The sequence below is a fragment of the Plodia interpunctella genome, chromosome 28, assembly GCF_027563975.2.
Source record: "Plodia interpunctella isolate USDA-ARS_2022_Savannah chromosome 28, ilPloInte3.2, whole genome shotgun sequence".
Lineage (NCBI taxonomy): Eukaryota > Metazoa > Arthropoda > Insecta > Lepidoptera > Pyralidae > Plodia > Plodia interpunctella.
In genome coordinates, this window is record NC_071321.1 from 647,905 (window position 1) to 668,714 (window position 20,810).

The 20,810-nt window shown below is 33.5% G+C and overlaps 1 protein-coding gene across 1 annotated transcript in view; it reads right to left on the bottom strand.

The window, feature by feature from the left end:
* The window catches only part of LOC128681721 (mucin-19-like), a 71,794-nt gene extending 57,411 nt beyond the window's left edge, over positions 1–14,383 (bottom strand). The window contains exon 1 of the mRNA XM_053765845.1: positions 14,243–14,383. The gene's annotated coding sequence lies outside the window, so the exon portion shown is untranslated. The remainder of the gene's footprint in view (positions 1–14,242) is intronic.
* Between the last annotated feature and the right edge of the window lie 6,427 nt (positions 14,384–20,810).

Genomic DNA, 20,810 nt, shown 5'->3' on the forward strand with positions numbered 1-20,810 from the left:
CCGAACTCGGACACACGCCGACGCGAATGCGCGAACATTGCGCAGTTAGTATGAGCGCTTTTGTTTACCGCAATGAAAAACGAGCAATGTACACCGAATCGGCCAAAACTCGGCGAACTGTTCAACAACAATAATTTATTTCTTTTATTTTCCTGGTGAAAGTCGGAATAAATTATATATGATATGAATAATAGGGTTTTTGCCAAAAAAGGGCTCATTATGGGAAACACTCATGAGGAAAGACGAAAATTGACAATTATTTATTAAATAGTTCAAGAAAAAATGAATAGATGGCGTTGGTTTGAAAAAATACTAAAATTTAGTCCAGTGCCAATATATTGTAGGAAAATCTATAAGAGTTCAACACGCACTAGACCGGATTTTATAGAACTACATGAATTCTAGTTCCTAAATATGAAAGTATACGATTTTCAATAAAAAAAAGTTCACTATTTCGACTATATAGTATATAGTGATAGTGATACAATAGGCACACCACATTATTGTAATCCATACTAACATTGGTACAGGGTCACTATTATATAACTTCATTTCAGAACTTGGAACCACACCACGAATTCAATTTTTTTCGCAACAAGATTTTACCCGCGTCTTCGTACTCGTGAATTTTCCATGTAAAATGTCCTTTTCCGTAGCCTTAACTAAATGTATGATAGGAATTTTAAGTAAATTGTTGGAGTAGATAGTATAGAGGTAACAAAGCTTTTTTCGAATTTTCCGCGGGAACAGTTATTTTTCCGGGATGAAACGTACCCTATGTCCTTCTCCATACTTCTAACTGTATATGTATGCAAAATTCTAAGAAGATTTGAGTAGATAAAGCGTGAAGAGGTAACAAACAAACTCGCATTTATAATATTAATTTAGGAATAACGACTCATCCCGGCTTCCTCAGAAATCACACTATATTTAAAAAAAAACGCATCAAAATCCGTTGTGTGGGTACTATTAAAGATCTAAGGACACACAGGGACTGACAGCGGGAAGCGATTGTTATATACTATGTAGATATTATACAGGGTTACTGGCATCAAACGCAAAACCTCCTAAAGACTACTCGGGTACATCAAAACATTAAAATTAAAATTTCCATTAGTTTTGTATGAACTTAAGCAGTTTATCTCCTTGAAATATATAACATTATATCACATGTTTATCTGTATGTGTGACAGTATCCGAAACGGGTCGATAGTGATGCACCGGCTCACCTTTGCGCAATGCTAGTGACGCGACACGCTGGACAAAAATGTCGATAATTTCAAAATTGTTTACACACGCGACGCGTAAGCTATATTGGGCATGTGTTGTTTAAATAAAGACGTGAATAAATATCAATTATTAATAATATAATGATGCATTATTATTATATTAAATTATCGTGTTAATATTATAAATGCGAAACTTTGTAACATATTTTTGTTACCCTTTCGCACAAAATCTAATGGACGAATTATTATTAAATTTGGTACACGGGTAGAATATAACCTGGAAAAACACATAGGGTACTTTTTATCCCGAAATTGCCACGAGAGCGAAGTCCCGGGGCGCAGCTTATAAATGCGAAAGTTTGTGTATATGTTAGTTACTCTTTCACGCAAAATGAATTGGATATTTGGTACACGGGTAGAATATAACCTGGAATAACATATAGGGTACTTTTATCCCGAAATACTCATGTTTTTATGTCCCGCGTTTGACTAAATAGTCACACTACTTTACTCATTAGGTTTCAAAATCCCGCTTTGCCTGAAAAAAAAAACACTTTTTCCCGCCGACATGTTATATGTATGTGGTTGACCACAGACTAGACAATTAATATGTAATTAAACCTGGCCCTGCTAACGCGAATTTAATATTTTTCCCGCCTACTTGTCTGTGGTTTACCACAGGGTAAACATAAAATTACGTAAGGAATCCGGCTCCTTATTCGGAATTACCATTGAGCATAGATCACAAAGATACATTACTCATAGTTTTTTTACCGCCAAAACGGATCTTCGATCATTGAAGATTGTATCCAAAAATATTAAGTTAGATCATGATAATTGTAAACGATTTTAATGAAACGATATCGTAATATAAAGGCGTGTTGCCGAAATGCTTAAATTTTCAAAATTTTATGGTAAAAGCGTAAAAGATAATTTTACGCTGAGCTTCGCGGGAACACAGGACAAAAAAGATATATACTTTACGAAATTGTACACAGTTATTTTTCTCCAAAATATATGTATAAAAGAGAAAAATAACATTAATTTTACATAATACACCCCTATACGAAATAGAATTTAGTTACTTTTTATATAATATTATAATGTATAAAACATTATTATACCACGCGGCGTAAATTAGCAATAATTCTAAAATAACCTCAAATTAATATCAATATTTAACACAATATAAACAGATTTAGCTCCAATTTCCATAGTTATTTGGGTCTTGGTACCAAATCTAGGATTTTATACGACTGTGAATGTGTAATATGTATGATAGTGTTATAGGTTATGACCCTGAGGTCAACACAAAGTGGCGACATCTATGTGGGTCAGTATTAAAAACGACGACATTGCGTAACATATTTTAATCTGTCTTAATCCGTTTAATCCGTCGACAGAGAAAGTTATAGACCATATCATATCTTATATTATGAATTCAAGAAAGAGATGTGCATATAAAACTTTAGAAATACGTGAGAAGAAACGAGACAGAGCGTTTATTATCTTTGTCCGTGTTCTCGTGCCCGGCCCAATCTGGCACTTTGTATTGGACCATAATGACTGAACACAAATTTTCCAAACATAGCTAAGAACACTCTCGATCAAGTTGTCTTTCAAATAATAAAAATTAAATCAATAAAGGTTCAGCCGTTCGGCTGCTACGATGCCACAGACAGACATATACACGTTAAACTTATGACTCCCTTCCTTCTATCATTGTGGGTCAATCTTATTATGAACTAGTATATTGGTTAGACAAATTAAAGAACCCCCGACTTTCAATATTCATTTCGCTACAACTTTTGGACGGCGGAACCGATTTTGATCAAACATATCTAATAACCACCGCATAAAAAAATTCTATCAAATAAAAAAATCGCATTCAAATCGGTTCACCCGTTGATGAGCTACGGTGCCACGTATACAGACAGACAGACACACTTAGCGGTCAAACTTATAACACACCAATTTTTGCGTCGGGGGTTAAAAAAGGTATATTTTAGTTTAATAGGGAGAAAGCCTTTAGGCACATATATACCTAGGTACTAAAGTATAAAATAAAATACTTATAAGTATAGATAAAATAGATAAAAATTTAACTAAATTATTTTTTATCACTAGAATAAAATAACAAGACAAATATCTTTATATTTACCGGTTAACTTTTTACCCGGTGACCGCATCATGTTCATACATACGTATATCAATATTTACCACAGATAAACACTTAAAAATTACCACGAATTCATTGGAAGCGGTTTAGCATTAGGGTTACACTAAGCAAATAAGGAAAACATTCTTAACGATTGTGATTTGTGGTTGTATAACTTGTTATTTCTACTAATATTATAAATGCGAAAGTTCGTGGGGATGTATGTGTGTATGTTTGTTACTCTTTCACGCAAAATCTGATGGATTGTTATGAAATTTGGTATATTTATATAAGTATAAACTGTAATAACACATATGGAACTTTTTATCTCGAATTTAGCACATCGGAGACTGGGACCGCGGTCCTAGTTTATAGCGTTGTCCCAGTTGACGGAATCCTCGATAATATTTTGATATTGTGAGAACTTTGATATTCACAGTGAAAGAAGTAGGTAGGTACATAAAATATCGACTTTCCGTAATAATTACGTACGACGAATATCAATTATAAATGTGAAACTGTGTTTGTTTGTCCTTCTTTGTCGTTAGAACGGAGCATTGGTTGAGGCGATTTTTTGGTCTATTATATAACAAAACTAGAGACCCGGCTAGAGGCCCGACCAAGAAATGTAACTGTTCCCGTTGGAAATTTACGCAGGTCAAGCCGCGGGCAAAATCTAGTTATAAATCAACTACTTCTTGCAATGCAAACCTAAAAATATATAATTTAAAAAATTCTTGTATAATTACTTACGCCTTTTTTTCCATACACATTTTTTTTATTTATTTTAAATTTATAAATCAAATTTATTTTGTTTTTGTTACTATCGTAGTTTAAATTGGAAATATTGCAAGCAAAAAAAAAATGTCAAAATATCGAGTAGCCAGATGCAGAATTAACATTAGAAAAAAAAAATATCGAGACAGTAAAAAATATACACTGCATTAGTATTCTAACGCGACGTCCTAGGAATGCGACAAAACTATGACTCCCACGCATAAATTCTTATTTTTTCTTAAGAGAAACAATCTTCACGGTACTTCATGTTGGTTTTGTTGAAAATTAATCAAATATTAGTTTAAAACACTTTCCCTTCTAAATTAAAACATTAACCCCGAAAGTAATTTACTAATAAGTCTATTTCAATTTATAATAATGTAAAATCATAATAGGGTTTTATTTACTTAAGTATAATTGTTTACATAAGAAGACTTGTAAGGGAAAACGATCTTTATCAGCATAGTGCATATTCCTTCACAAAGTTTTCCTTCAGTGAAATCAACTAATTCTATCGACCACTACAATAAAATCGTCAAACAATATAACAACAAATACAAACAATTAAATCGTCGATGGGACACCTGGGCATTATATCGCGTCTTGCAGCACAACGACGCTGACTTAGGACTATGTATAACCCGGATTTAAATAAAAATTATGCAAAATCCGACCTTGGTGCGGTATTCCGACCAATAGGTACCGTTTATAGACATATTCAAATTTTATGTATGCGTAATCTAAGATGAGTGTTGCTTAACCAAAACTATGTGGATCAACATTCACGCATGCGCGGTCACTGCCAGGCCACTCAACGGAAAAAAAAAATTTGACAGCTGTCAAACTTTAGCGCCATTTTTGTTTTTGACTGATAAACATTTACTTAATACAGAAATCTTGTAAAAATGTGAAGCGATTGTAGATTATAAATGCGAATGTTGCCGGGAGCTCCGTTGGTTTGGTCCATTTCTTTGCTTATGTACTTACGATAAATATTATTATATTCCTTTGGATAATCGAGTAGGTGCATAAATGGACTGAAAATATACTTTGAAACTATCGTAAATTTTTTACTAGTATCCGATTATTCCTATAATTAAAAATACCTATAGCATAGCTAAGGCAATTGAAAAAAATTAAAAAAGCTACAAAAAAATAACAATTGTGCAGTGTAAAAAAATTATAATCTGTATTATTAAAAATTATAATTTGTAAAAATTACGATATTTATGTCACAATTCACGCTTTTTGTTAAACATTTAAAAGGTTAATGGCAACTATGTTATATAAATAAAATCATAAAATAGATTTATGGCATTTTTAAATCAGTTTGTTTTTTAAACTTTGTGTTTCAGTTCCGTGTTATTATTTACTAGCCTTTGCTCAAATTTTATTGAAGTATGTCCAGTGGTTTAGCCGTGAAAACGTGACAGATACGTTTATATTAGTATAAAAGTAAGTATTTAATGAATCAGCGGTTATGACGACTGTGATCGAAAAGTCTCAGGTTCGAATCCTACTCATGTATAATTAGTTCTTCTAGAAAAGAATATTTCTATTGAAAAATTTAAAACATGGCACACTGATAGATTGTTAGGAAGGCATCTTAAATACAAATTTCAAACAAGTTTTATATATATATTTGTCAATTAACATATTTTCTACATCTTATTGTCTAATTTATTATTGTTTATGAGAAACGGGTATAATATAGCAGTCTAGCTGACAATAAATATTCATCATCATCAACAACAGCTTTTTGAACGTTCCCACTGCTGGGGTATTCGTAAGGAAGGCCAGTGGGCTTTCCTTACGGATGGATAAGGAGTTTGGGCCCATTGCGGATTGGCGGGTTTTAACAACTGCAAATACAACAGAGACCTACGGCTTTACGTGCCTTCCGAAGCACAGATGAGTTTAAGATAAATCTGGTCACCAATTCAATGGATCAAATCAAATCATTTATTCAGAAATTAGACCTGCACAGGCACTTTTTCACGTCAAATTTTATATTAAATAGTAATTTCTCACAAGCTACAAACTACTGACATTTCGGAACGACCACTGCTGAGAAGAAATGCCGAAAGAAACTCATTTGAACAGTGTCATTGGTGCCTATCATGCCAGAAGGGCTTACCATTATTGTTTCTTACAGTTTTTTCATCTATTAATAAAATATGCATCTAAATCTTTCGTGTAGTTTTAAAGATCTAAGCTAAATGCATAAAGACAGACAACGGAAGCGAGTTTATTATTTTATAACCTGTTCTAGTGACTTTGTGATTTAAAAATGTGTTTTTATTTCACAAGGAGAAAGCAAATAAACGTATAAACGTAATAATACAAAACATTTCACAACTTGCACATGCGATAAGTGAATTTCAAAAATTTGCATTTCTTATGTAAATTTTACAAAATCGAAAACGCAATCGATTCCACACGTATATCGATACACGCCCATCCCTCCGTATCCGGTTCAGTACAGTTTCGCAAGCGGTCAAATTTTGAAAGTTACCATGTACAGCTCACTGCACATCAAGCTACACACTGACCTCTATTATGTTGTTACTAAGGACGAATTTTCGCAGCGGTCTTAAACACCGGACCATCTCAGCTTCTGTCATCTTATCAAGGAGATATCTATCTACCAATTATGATTACAATTAAACAATACAATAAAGTAACCCTTTACTGCACATAATAAAAATATAGGTAGTTGTCTACGCGCATGCGCTGTGACGACGAGTTCGCGCCTGCGCGATGATTAAAAACAAATGCTGTTGTCATCCACCATTTTAAATGTATTGCTCTCGTGATTTACCAGCCCTAAATAAACAATCTTTGTCAAATATCGAGTATAATTATTTATAATATATACTCAGACAAGATCCTACAGTTTGGTCCTTCGAGCCGGATTTAGATCACCTGAATGAAGGTCTCAAGGACCTGATAAGCATATGAAGCTACTGAAGTAGTTACAATCTTAACCATTACAATTTTTTTCGCTCAATTTATTTTGTTCTAATTCTTCTTTGACATAAAGGTTTTGGTATATTTTTTTTTGGCATAATAGGTCTGAGGCATAATCATGGAATTAGTAGGTAGGTACTACGCGCCCTTGGATTTAGTAAGTAAGTACTTCGTACACTTACTTACTAAATCCATGGGAGTGGTGACAGCGGAAAATTGTCTTCGTATGAAGTAAGTAAACTGTAAAAAATCCATAAAAATATTATAATCTAGCGGTTCGTCCCTGCTTCGCTTGGGTAAAACCATAAAAAAGTAGCCATGTTAATGTTGAAGGTTTCTTCTGTCGTTTTGCCAAATTTCAACAAAATCTGTCTAATAATTTTTGAGTTTATTCATTACCAACCAAAAAAAAGAAACACAAAACTTTTCTCTTTATAATATTAATATAGATGTGTTTGTTTGTCGGTCTTTCACGTCAAAACGAAGCAACGGATTGAGTTTATTTTTGGTGTCGAGATAGTTTATGATGTTTATTAATAATTAATAATGGTAGGTAATAGGTTTTCTGTCTTTATTTTAGTTAAACAGAGCATAATGTTATAAAATATGTTTAAGACCGAATGACAAGCTCAAATGTCTAAAGTGAAGAGTGGGTGACGGAACCTGGGCATAGACAAAGCTCCATTTGCAACACATTTTTAACAATAATAGATGCGTTCCAAGTTAAAGAGCGACATTAGTTACTTTTTCACATAGCTAGTTACACCCTTAAATAGACAGGAAAAAAATATTTATGACACATTAAATGGCATGAACTAATTGAAGCTTAACAACCTTTAGTAGAAAAAACAATTAATGGCCATTATAATAGGCCGTATAGAGGAAAATGACGCGGTCTGTGAACAATTCTAGTTGATTATGAAATAATGTTCCGGCTCCGTATCCTATTGCCGTTGATACAATGATTTAAATGAAATATCGCCATTTCCGAGATGTGTCACTTTCAATTTTATTATTCTGTGAATGCATAGTTATAATCTAACAATTCGAAGCGGTGGTGGTGTAATGATTAAGAACTGAGGATCGAAAGGTCCCAGTTTGGAATCCTACTCGTGCCACACGAGTTTGTATACCAATCTGACTGACATGTATAGTGGTTTTCATAGACCACCACTTGCTTCCGGTGAAAGGAAAAACATCGTGAGGAAACCTGCACACTGGTTGATTATTAACTTGTGTGTGAAATGGAGAAGGCAATGGCAAACCACTCCATTAATAATGCCAAAAAAGTTGTTACGTGTGTTTCATTCCATGTAAACACCACGACCCTCAATCAAGAGGAATACGACTATGAAGAAGAAAAATTCACATTTTTTGTAAAATATTTAAATATACCATTTCCGAGATGTGTCACTTTCAATTTTATTATTTTGTGAATGCAAAGTTAGTTATAATCTAACAATTCACATAGGTATAATATACGTTCTAAACAATATTGGTTATCGATAATAACAATTAGATGAGAACATTCTGAAATCGAGCGCAAAAATTCAACTCGATTCCAGAAATTTTTCATCTCATTATTACTACCAAAATTATTTAATAAGCATGTGTGACAAACCCATTTAAATTCTACTAATATTATAATTGCGAAAGTTTGTGAGGATGTATGGGTGTGTGTAGGTTATGTACGTTACGCTATGTATCAAAATCAAAATCTACTGGACGAATTGCTATGAAATTTGATATACTGGTATAGAATATAACCTGGAATAACACATAGGGTACTTTTTCCCACGGGAGCGAAGCCCCGGTGTGCAGCTAGTCTGTAATATAAAAGCTATAATATAATTTGTCCATACATAGGTAGACATTGTAACCATTGATTTCCATCCATTTCATGAAACAGACAGCAAGCGGTGACACAGAATTTATTTTCTAAGAGGTTATTTTAAACTTTGCTTTGTTACTTTTGTCCGTCTGTGACAACGCCGGACCACGATCGTCATAAAATTTATGTGAATTCTTGCATATATAAATATTTGTTTATAATATATATTTTGAGGAAAATCAAGGTTGAATTACGTAGGCATGTATAATATTAAATTTATATTAATTATAACAATGCCAAGCTCACAGAATTATAGGCATAAATAAATAATTAATATCATAATTTAATCTATATTCATAGGGATATATAAGGTTAAAACCTAGATACGAAATTATAATGGAATTCGATCTAAAAATTAATAATTTTTGGTGAATTAAAAATTATATATTTTGATCATAGGTAAAAGAAATATTTTAATTTTATCATCGGATCAAAATATCAGATTATTATTGGAAATCAAAACCATTCGGTGTCATTCAATAACATGTATTCACATCACATTATCAATAGCAGAGTAATTTACTTAGTTTTTTTTATTACAATTATTTCTCTTTCAACAATACAACGTAAAAATTGGCGTCTCGCTTGTACACAGATAATATTGGATCCCTATTTTTATGCATACAATTAATTTTATGTCATAATTTAACATGGCATACTTTTACTAATCATAATAATAGTTACGCACAATATTGATTTGACATAATGTTTTAGGCACAATATTTTACGCATAGCTACCACAAGCAGAACAATTTTAAGCATAATATTCTAAAGCATATTGGCGGCTTATGGTAACCTAACCTACACTATTGCTTTATGCAAATCAAAATTATAGTAAAATACAAACAAATATATGCCTAACTCGTTATGCTAAATTAAATTAGGATAAAACATTTATGCGAAAAAAAGGGATCCCGATAACCGATAATATTATGTGCCGGCCGGCGTACTCAGTAACTTTTTTAAAATTGAGGTAATGAATGAATGGCAGTGAAGGAATCGTCAACAAACTGACAATTGACAGCTGTCAAGTGGAAGTAATCGGTACTAGTGTTAAAAACAGGCAAGCTAACATGAAACACGAAAGTTTAGAATTAGTTTAAAGAGTATTTCGGTAAATCCGACTCGCTCTTGACCGGTTTCGAGCAGAGTAGTCGAAAATCGTGACTGACAGATTAAACAGCTTTGATAAAAGCAAACAGTAGCTTATAAATGATGCCATCAGGTTTTGTTTGTGGTTTCAACTAGTTTTATTGTATACCACCAGCGGAGGAGTTCTCGGCCTGTGATAGTAGCGATTAAGACACTCTCACAATGGTCGGTCATTGGATGGGTGACCAAAATTATCTTGAGCTTCTCCGTGCTTCGGAAGGCACGTTAAGCTGTTGGTCTTGGATGCATTTACAGTCGTTAACACCCGCCAATCCGCAATGGGCCCGCGTGATTAGTCATGACCCAAACTCTTTATACATCCGTAAGGTATACGTCCACCCTAGTAATTTAAATGACTAGTTGATTGATTGATAACTGTACAAACTACTAGCATTTCGGAATGCTGTGGTCGTCTGAAAATGCCAGTAACTAGTAGCTTTTTGAGAAATTACTGTGTAATATAAAATTTTACGTGAAAAAGTGCCTGTTAAGGTTTAATTTCTGAATAAATGATTTGATTTGGAAAAGTCACTTTTATTTTGATGTTACACGTATGTTACAGAAGATATACCTACAAAAATGTGTACAAGAAAAAAATTACAATTTTATCTAATGAAATCTTTCGGTTTAATTTCTGCTTACATAAGTTTTTGTAAATTGTGTTGCTTTTTAAAAAAATCAACTAACGGAAAAGAAAAAGAAATAGTTTGTTTTAAAAATTAAAAAGGGCAAATAAATGACTATGAGGTATGCTCTTAAAATATTATTTCTGTTGACTGTATATACGTACAGTCATAATAAATACAAGTATCAATTTTAATTTTAAAAAAATCTGTTTAAAAAAAGTAGAAAACGGATTTAAAACGAATTATATTTTTTGCCATTGCAACACCAAATGGTCATGGTCTATGATCAAGATAGTTTGATAAACACCCAGTGTTACCAGCCAACAGGAGACAGCGCCTTCATTTTATGTTCCACTCTATATATAGACAGACAATAATGTTTTTTTTATGGAAACAGGTTATTATAACATATTGTGTAATATCTTTGTAGATATCAAATATCAAGAATTATTAATCATGTATATCAGAGATTGGGACAATCATATTGTTATTAAAAAAATCGCGAAAAACCCAATACATTTTAGGCAAAACCACTAAATAATTAACATTATTCTTATTCTCAATGTAAAATAACTGATTTTTATTTAAAAACGTATATTATTCTGTTAACAGTAAGGTTGAAGTTTACTATTCGATTACGCAATCGAATATTCATATGTAAATTTATATGAAGATCTTGAATTCATTAGTATTTACTGTGTTCATAGATTAAGTATTTACTATACCTAAGTACAGAAGGCTTGCTATCGAAGTAAAAGCCATAGGTATCGAAGTAAATTGTAACTTATCGTGTACTACGGTGTAATACGGTTCATTTTTAGATTGACTTACCGCTGATATTATCTAAATTTAATTAGTCGACTTTATACAGGATATATTTTTAACACTGCAGAAATGTTGTGTACTTGTACATATATATGTCGCAGTCAACTGGTTATTATAGCCGTTCAATCAAACAGCTAGCCCTTTGACTGAACAACGCCATTCAATCACACGTCTAGCTTTTTAATTGGATATTTGAGGCGCTCAAAACGTGAACGTTTTGACACTAATTCAATTATGAATTAGTTCAGCGCTCGTTCAGTAGTTTGTATTTACTTGTACAAGTAAATAAAAGCTAGTTACCACACCACTTAATTTTTGGCAATAAATGTTCATTCATTCATTCATTTATTTTATTCATTCATTCATTCAGCCATTCATACATTCATTCCTTTCTTATACTCATTCATCCATCCATTCATTCATTCATTCATTCATTTATTTGATTCATTCGTTCATTCAGCCATTCATACATTCATTCCTTTCTTATACTCATTCATCCATCCATTCATTCATTCATTCATTCCTTATACTCATTCATTCATTAACAAGGATTACAAGCGAGGCGAGTATAAAAAACCCCTCATGGAGTATTGTCGGCCATGTAGCCTAAACTTTTAAGTGACCCCCCAGCTTACGTGTTTACGATAACATATGGTAAGCACCTATAAGCCTGTCCTTTACATCGCCGACAACTCGACGGTTCAGAAAAAGGAGTTTATGATGGAAATTTATATTAAAAAAACCAATCATCTCATTAATTAATTATGGCATGTGTGAACAAAAACTGATATAAAAAAAATATATTAGGACAATATATTAGGACAAATCACACAGATTGAGCTGGCCCCAAAGTGAGTTCGAGACTTGTGTTATGGGATACGAACTCAACGATACTATATTTTATAACAAATACACATATAGATAAACATCCAAGACCCGGGCCAATCAGAAAAAGATCATTTTCCGTCATGACCCGACCGGGGCTCGAACCCAGAACCTCTCGATTCAGAGGCAAGCACTTTACCACTGCGTCACCGAGCTCGTCAAAAAAAAATCACTTAAACTTAATGTGACTGACGTTTATAATACATTTTATGTAATTTCTTTTATTTTATGTAAAAAAAGACATTAAAAGAATCTACTTACTGTTCTTATAAAGCAAGTGGTGAATGCAAAAGTGGTTTTTTTTTATTATTTAACCATTTGACCATACGGTCAGCTCCAACTTTGTGGTCCTATTAGTGAAAACCCCGTTACATTGAATGAAAAAAAAAATTGAATTTGTCAAAAAGCCATTGTTATCGTGTCATAATTATTATAATACGTAAGTATTCGGAACTTTTGTTTTCACAGATATGAGATATCATTTAGCTATATATAAAAGTTACTATGTACCTAGGTTCAAATAACAGTTAAGTATAACTTAATCGAATCTAATCATATAAAAATCTTCCTTTCCTTACAACTATAACCTTACATAATATAAAACAAAGTCCCCTGCCGCGTCTGTCCGTCTGTCTGTTCGCGATAAACTCTAAAACTAACTGCACGGATTTTTTCATGCGGTTTTCACCAATAGATAGTGTGGTTCCTGAGGAAAGTTTACGTCTATAACAAAACAATCGTGTACAACTTACAATATTTATACAATTACCTATGTATAAAATGAAATGAAGCGAAGCGGCGGTGGTGTAATGGTTAAGATGTCCGCCTGTGGATCGAAAGGTCCCAGGTTCGAATCCTACTCGTGCCACATGAGTTTCTATACCAATCTGACTCATGTATAGTAGTTTTCATCGACCACCACTTGCTTCCGGTGAAGGAAAACATCGTGAGGAAATCTGCACACTAATTGATTATTATTAACTTGTGTGTGAAGTGTAGAAGGCAATCCATTAATAATGCCAAGTTGTTGTGTGTGTTTCATTCCACGTAATAACCACGACCCTCAGCCATGAGGAATACGGCTGTGAAGAAGATGTATAAAATATTTGTTTATGATTCGTATAATCTGTATTTGCTACTGTCACAATAGTTATAATTTGTTGAAATACTTACATATTCTTTTATGAATTTATGAATAGTAATATCTACTTATCCCGAAACTTCCATAAGCTGATTGATAAATAAGTTATCATTAAGTTAACTAATTAAATTAATATTAACTAATTATATTAATAGTATTATAGTTTTTTTTTTTTTAAATTGTTGAAATATAAAATTTTGTTTATTTTATGATAAAATTTCTGTATGTTTCAAATTTTCTATTTAATATTTTTTTATGAATGAAACTATTTATTTATGACAAAGAATCAGGTATTTCAAATTATTTTAATTTTATACCTTGTAAAGTCAAAGTTTATAACAATATATTAAAACCATGGATTCAGTAAGTACTTCGTACGAGCACCTACTAATTCCATGATTAAAACCACATAAAAATAATTATGACTTAATATTATCGTATGTACGTACGTACATTTCTATAGATATATTAAAAATTAATAAAATTTTCAAACTTCGAATTCGTAACTCAAAAATGTATATAATTAATATACGCAAATTTTATGCATCCAGGCCAAAGGCACGCGGAATTAAAAAAAAAGAGACTCACTTTTTAAAAACGGGCACTCCACAATAGGCACTGAAACACACTAAATAGTCTTTCGTTTCGAAATTCAATATTTAAAAAGTTTTTATGACGTCACTTTTAAAATCTGCGGCGTTCGATCGATACAACAAAAGATGAAGAGGCTGCGCGCGCGCTTATATATGGAAGGTTGATGAAACATCTTTTGGGTGACATCTAGCGGGGAGGTGCGGAACTACTGTGAATCATCTTGCAAGGATTTTTCACTTATTTTTCTTGCAAATAGGATTACAGCAATAAATAAAGTTTACAGCAGCATACAAAGAAACTTGTAAAAAGAGCTAAAATGTTTTGCTGATATGGCATGTTATGTAAAGTCGAAAATTTAACTTAAACCATACTTCCATACTAATATTATGAAGAGAATTTTTTTTTTGTTTGTAATGAATACACGATTCAATTAAATGACACTTTAACTGATCTGTTTTATTATTTACGTGATTTAATAAGAAATGCTTTTGACTCCTGAATCCGTGACGTCACAGTACACCACTGTCACGCAAACTTGGTATAAAATTTTGTTTTTCACATTAGAAAATACTTCTTTCAACTTCGTATGCGAGTAAAAATCCGTTTCCCGCGGGAATTTCAGGAATCCCTTCTTAGTGCTCCCCTACACTGTCCTAGGAGCCTACACACCAAATTTCAGCTTTCTACGCCCAGTAGTTTCGGCTGTGCGTTGTCAGTCAGTCAGTCAGTCAGTAACGCAAGAGCTTTTTATATATATATTTAACTGGTTTGAAAGTAAATAAATAATATAAATATATTAGGACAAATCACACAGATCGAGCAAGCCCCAAAGTAAGTTCAAGACTTGTGTTATGGGATACTAACTCAACGATACTATATTTTATAACAAATACATATATAAACATCCAAGAAGCGGATCTATCAGAAAAATATCATTTTCCATCGTGACCCGACCGGGGTTCGAACCTAGGACCTCTCGGTTCAGTGGCAAGAACCTAACTACTGCGCCACCTAGATCGTCGAGTAACCAACATATAGCCAATTACTAAAACTGACAAATCAAAGTAACGCTTAATTATCGTGTTGGATTTCTATATGCCTTTATATACCTACATATTTTATTATTTATCCAGTCCAGCCTATTATTGAAACGTCGTCGCAGCCCTCAGTGACCCACTCCTGGGTATAGGCCTTCCTCCGTCTCCGCCAACCATCTCTGTCCTGGGTCAACCCCATTCGGTTGTTGCCAGCAATTTCCTTTACATCATCGACCCATCCAGATGCCGGATGTCCTGCGCTCCTTCCATTTCTGTGGTATCAGCTGTACTCCGCCTGCCATCGTTTCTTCTACCCTGATCCTGATGTCCTGATGCCGACCATACAGTTCGCGGATTAGGTATACATTGCTGGTTTTTCATTGCGTTAAATAAAAGCTCTCACACAAATCACGCAATGTTCATTCACTCGAATCGGCGGCAATAGTATGTAGCCAACATATTATTATTTAAGCAAATCTATATATTATTATAAAGAGGTAAGCATTTGTGAGTTTGTATGTTTGAGGAGGGTAATCTCAACAACAACCGAACTGATTTCAAAAATTATTTCACCATTAGAAAGGTACATTATCCAAAATTGCTATAGGATATTTTCTCTCATAATTCCCACGGGAGCGAAGCCCCAGACAACATCTAGTATTTAAAATAAAACATCCAAATATGTAATTCCTAATAATGAAAATATTTGTATTTGTTAAGCAAGTATTTGTATTTATTATCATTTTGGAATAAAGAGGCTTTTTTTATATTTTTTTTATGTAGCCAACATTATGCCCGCTACATTGCTTGTATGAGCTTTCATTTATTACAAGGGAATTGGACTCCAAACGCTCCATATTAAATGATACTCCAAATTGACGTCACGATTGAGCGAAAAAAAAACTACTTTCGACAGCTACCTTACAGCGTATTATGGGGATAACTTCTTAATAAAAGTTGTTTTTAAGTCTATCAGTCTATAAATTTTAAAATTTTCTGACCCCGTCATTTTTAGACCTAAATCGGTCAGGATTCTCTTTGAGGATTTCTATCATAGTCGACTTACAAAAAATATCACGCGGCGACTATGATTTCAAAAACTGGTTTGATTGTAATTAAATTACAATTATTTCCTGTCCTTACAAACTAATTAACAAATAATATTCTTTAGAAACCGGAAATGATCTAACATACCAAAATTCGGAAAAAGTATTTGAATGACACGTGTCGCGAAACCATAGCGCGTTTTAACTTGGAACAGGGCCATCTAGTGGCAAGTAACAACAACACTATGTATTTAGTTGGAATGATAAGCTTCTTTGCTAAATTATCGTTACTAGCTGCGTCCCGGGGCTTCGCTCGCATGGGTCTATTGGGATAAAAATATACGGGTATTATGTATCTTGCAAGCGGTGAAAGAATTTTGGATATCGCTTGTGTTATTTCGAAGATTGCCGCCTAAATTTAAATGTACTAATATGAATATAGCAGTACATTCATTTTGATGTACATATATGTAGATATGTTAAAGATATATATTTGATTTGATACCTGTTTTTTTTTTACTTTTATATTACTTATTTAAAAACTTTATCGGTCAGAATTTAAAAAAATATATCGATAATTGATGTAAGTATTTAAAACGCCTGTTTTAAGTATGTACCTCACAATTTAACATTTGAACAACCACTGAACCGTCTGTATGTCTGTCTGTCTGTCTGTAAATACGATAAACTAAAAAACTTACCAAACGGATTTTTTATATGGTTTTCACCAATAGAAAATGTTATGCCTGAGGGAGGTATATTACCTGTCTGCCTGTTCCGCTTTCACGGCTAAACCGCTAGACCGATTTTGATGACATTTGGTATGCATATAATTAAAGACTCCCGTAAAAACATAGGCTACTTTTTTCAAAATTCAACCCTCAAATGATTATAGTGGGGTGTGAAAGTTTGTATGGAAATTTAGTACAGACATGATATCATGTCTGTACTAAATTTTCAATAAAGTAGAACTGTAGTGTGGTGCTAGTAAGTATACAATCTATAAACGGTCACATTATCTTAAACAGCAAATTATAATTCATATATAAACATCCAAGGCCCAGGTCATTCTGAAATAGATTATTTTCCATTACTACCAGACCGGGGATCGAATCCGCGACCTCTAGAAGACATATTAGACAAAGAGTCTTTTATCTTAAAGTTCTTTTATTATTTTCAAAATCAGTCTACGCAAGTCGTCGTTGACTCGCTCGCAACACGGATGTCCAATAATCATGTCATAAATAAAATTAGGCCGATATTCTTCAATTTTTACGGTAAAAGGTCACATACAACAAAGAATATGACCTCGACTTTAAGTTATAGATCAAATAGTTTAGCAATGATCATAGTTTGACCAACAAACGCTTTGTTTTAAATGCCGATAAAAATATCTTGATATGAAGTTGGCGTATAGATCAACAAAAATTAAAAAGGTTGAATTGTAATGTCAATATGTATTTTATTTGACGAGCTCCGTGGCCTAATGGTCGTCACGCTGGACTGCTACACTGGAGGTCGTGGGTTCGATCCCCGGTCAGCTCAACATGGAAAATTATCTTTTCAGATTGACCTGGGTTTTAGATGTTTATCTATATATGTTATAGAATATAGTATCGTTGAGTTAGTATCCCATAACACAAGTCTCGAACTTACTTTGGTTTGGGGCCAACTCGATGTGTGTGATTTGTCTATATATAAGTATTTATTTATATTTTCAACGCCCGACGATAGAAGGAGTTTTAGGTTTAACACCTGTGTTCTTTGTATTTGTATGTCTGTCCGTGGCATCGTAGCAACCAAAGGGCTGAACCGATTTTGATCTAGTTCTTTTTTATTTAAAAAATTAATCGAGTTCGTAGCTATGTTTGGAAATGTGCGTTCAGCGTGTTTGGAAACCGTTAGTCATTAGCTCTTTCCTAGCTTATGAGAGAACGTCTTGGCGCAAAATGTCCTTTTCTCAAAATGTCCTTGTGTGTTTTTGATGATAATTTAGATAAGCAACTGATTAAAACAGTTTTTATTAAAAGGACATTATGAGAAAGGACAATCGATATATATATATATTATAATCAGCACTCGGATCACAATCATAACCTGTTTTGATATACCTTTTGACTATGTACATTATGTACTTTTATATATTATTAGAAAGAAAAAAACATTGTAAGAAACAATAATGGTAAGCCGATCTGGCATGATAGGGACCAACACTGTTCAAATTAGTTTCTTTCGGCATTTCTTCTCAGCAGTGGTCGTTCCGAAATGCCAGTAGTTTGTAGCTTGTGAGAAATAACTATAAATATAAAGATTGACGAGAAAAAGTGCCTGTGAAGGTCTAATTTCTGAATAAATGATTTGAATTTGAATTTTAATTTGGACATTGTAAGAAAAAGACATTTTGCGCCAAGACGTGAGAGAATACCAGCAACTTCGGAGTCGGGGTTTTCTTTGTAATGTGCGTGCTTCAGATCCAGGGGGATCGTGGAGGTCATGACCCTTCTAAAATGGGTCTAGGTAGACCTATGGACTATAATTAAAATTGTATCTTTTTTTTACAGCCGTTTGAGTCCCACGGTGCTGCCTGCATCCGGTGAGATGCACGTAGAGATTGACCTCATGGATTCCAACTGACGGATACAGGAAAGAGGACGCTCGAAGAAAGCCTAGGACGAGATGGTCGGACGACATCACAAAGTTGCCAAGACAATGAATGCCAAGAGAACACAAAGGATTGGAATGCTTGGAAGAAGTTAGGGCAGGCTTTTGTCCAGCTTTTGGGACTCAAAATTGTATCTATTATTGTCAAAATTAAATTATAACTTTATCCGCTTTATTAACAAACATTTAATTCTCTGATTAGGCTTGGGAGTAGTTTATCTTGTTTTGTCCCTTTCTCTATTGAGTATTTGACATTGAAAGAACAAGACAATACAAAGAATAATTATTCCGAGGCTAATCAGAGAATAAAGTTGTTATTAATAAAAAGGGAGCTTGTGATTTGACTACGAATTTGTGACCCCCTGGCACCAAAATCAAATCATTTATTCAGAAATTAGGCCTTCACAGGCACTTTTTCACGTCATATTCTAAATTAAATGATATTTACCAAAGCTACAAACTACTAGCATTTCGAAACGACCACTGCTGAGAGGAAATGCCGAAAGATACTCATTCAAACAGTGTTGGTCCCTACGCTGGATCCGCCCCTGCACATTCCAGAATGCAATGTCAGGAGACAAGAGAAATCGAAAGTGATTCACACATAAACTAAAATCCTTGATACACTATGACTGTCAACTCCACAGGTGCAAGATGAAATCATAGACAATAATTTTTAAAGGTTATGCTTGCTTCACGGCCTCAAAATGAGTCATTGGAAACAAAGTCTTGATTGCTAGTAAGGACGCATTTTAATTATACTACCTTATATGTAAAACTAGATGTTGTCCGGGGCTTTGCTCCCGTTGGAATTTTGAAATAAAATATAGCTTATAGCAATCTTGAATAATGTATCTTTCTAATGGTGAAAGAATTTTTGAAATCGGTTCCTTAGTTTCGGAGATTACCCGCCTCAAACATACAAAGTCACACACGCTTTCTTCTTTATAATGAAAGTATAGAAGTATATGAAATACTAGCTGCGCCTCGGGCCTTCGCTCCCGTGGGAATTTCGGGGTAAAAAGTACCGTATATGTGTTATTCCAGGTTATATTCTACGCGTGTACCAAAATTCATAACAATCTGTCCAGTAGATTTTGCGTGAAAGAGTAACAAACATACAACCATACAATGTTCACAAATATTTGCATTTATAATATTGCTATGAGATGTAGACTTGTAAAAGCGTGGCGTGACCATACCATATCTTCCCGGGGACTTATTACAAGGCGATTAAGGGATAAATAGCCTTGACAGCTGATAGGCAACAACAGCATTCCTAACAAGGTGTTAATAAAAAAGGCAAACACAATCACAGCTGAATCTTCAAATTTTATGGTTATTTATTAGGTTAGGTTACATATACAGGGTTACTGGTATCTAACGCATAACCTTCCAAAGGCGCATAAGGTACATAGAGACTAACATCTTCTGTTCTACGACTTTTGTCTAAACGTAATAAATACAGAAAAAAAAAACATTTTTTTAGTTTTAATGTCGTTTCTATAAAACGTTAACTCTATGTTCGATTCCGCTACACAACGCTCGTGTACTGTCTCACGTTGCTCGGCTATTACATACAGTTAACATGTGTAGAATCGCAAATTAGATAGTATTTTTTTTATATAAAAAAAACTACGAATCACGAAAAGTCGTAGAATAAAAGTTGCTTGTTTTGATGTTTACTTGTCATGATGGAAAATGATCTTTTTCTGATTGGCCCGGCTCTTGGATGTTCATCTATACATGTATTTGTTATAAAATATAGTATCGTTAAGTTAGTATCCCATAACACAAGTCTCGAACTTACTTTGGGAC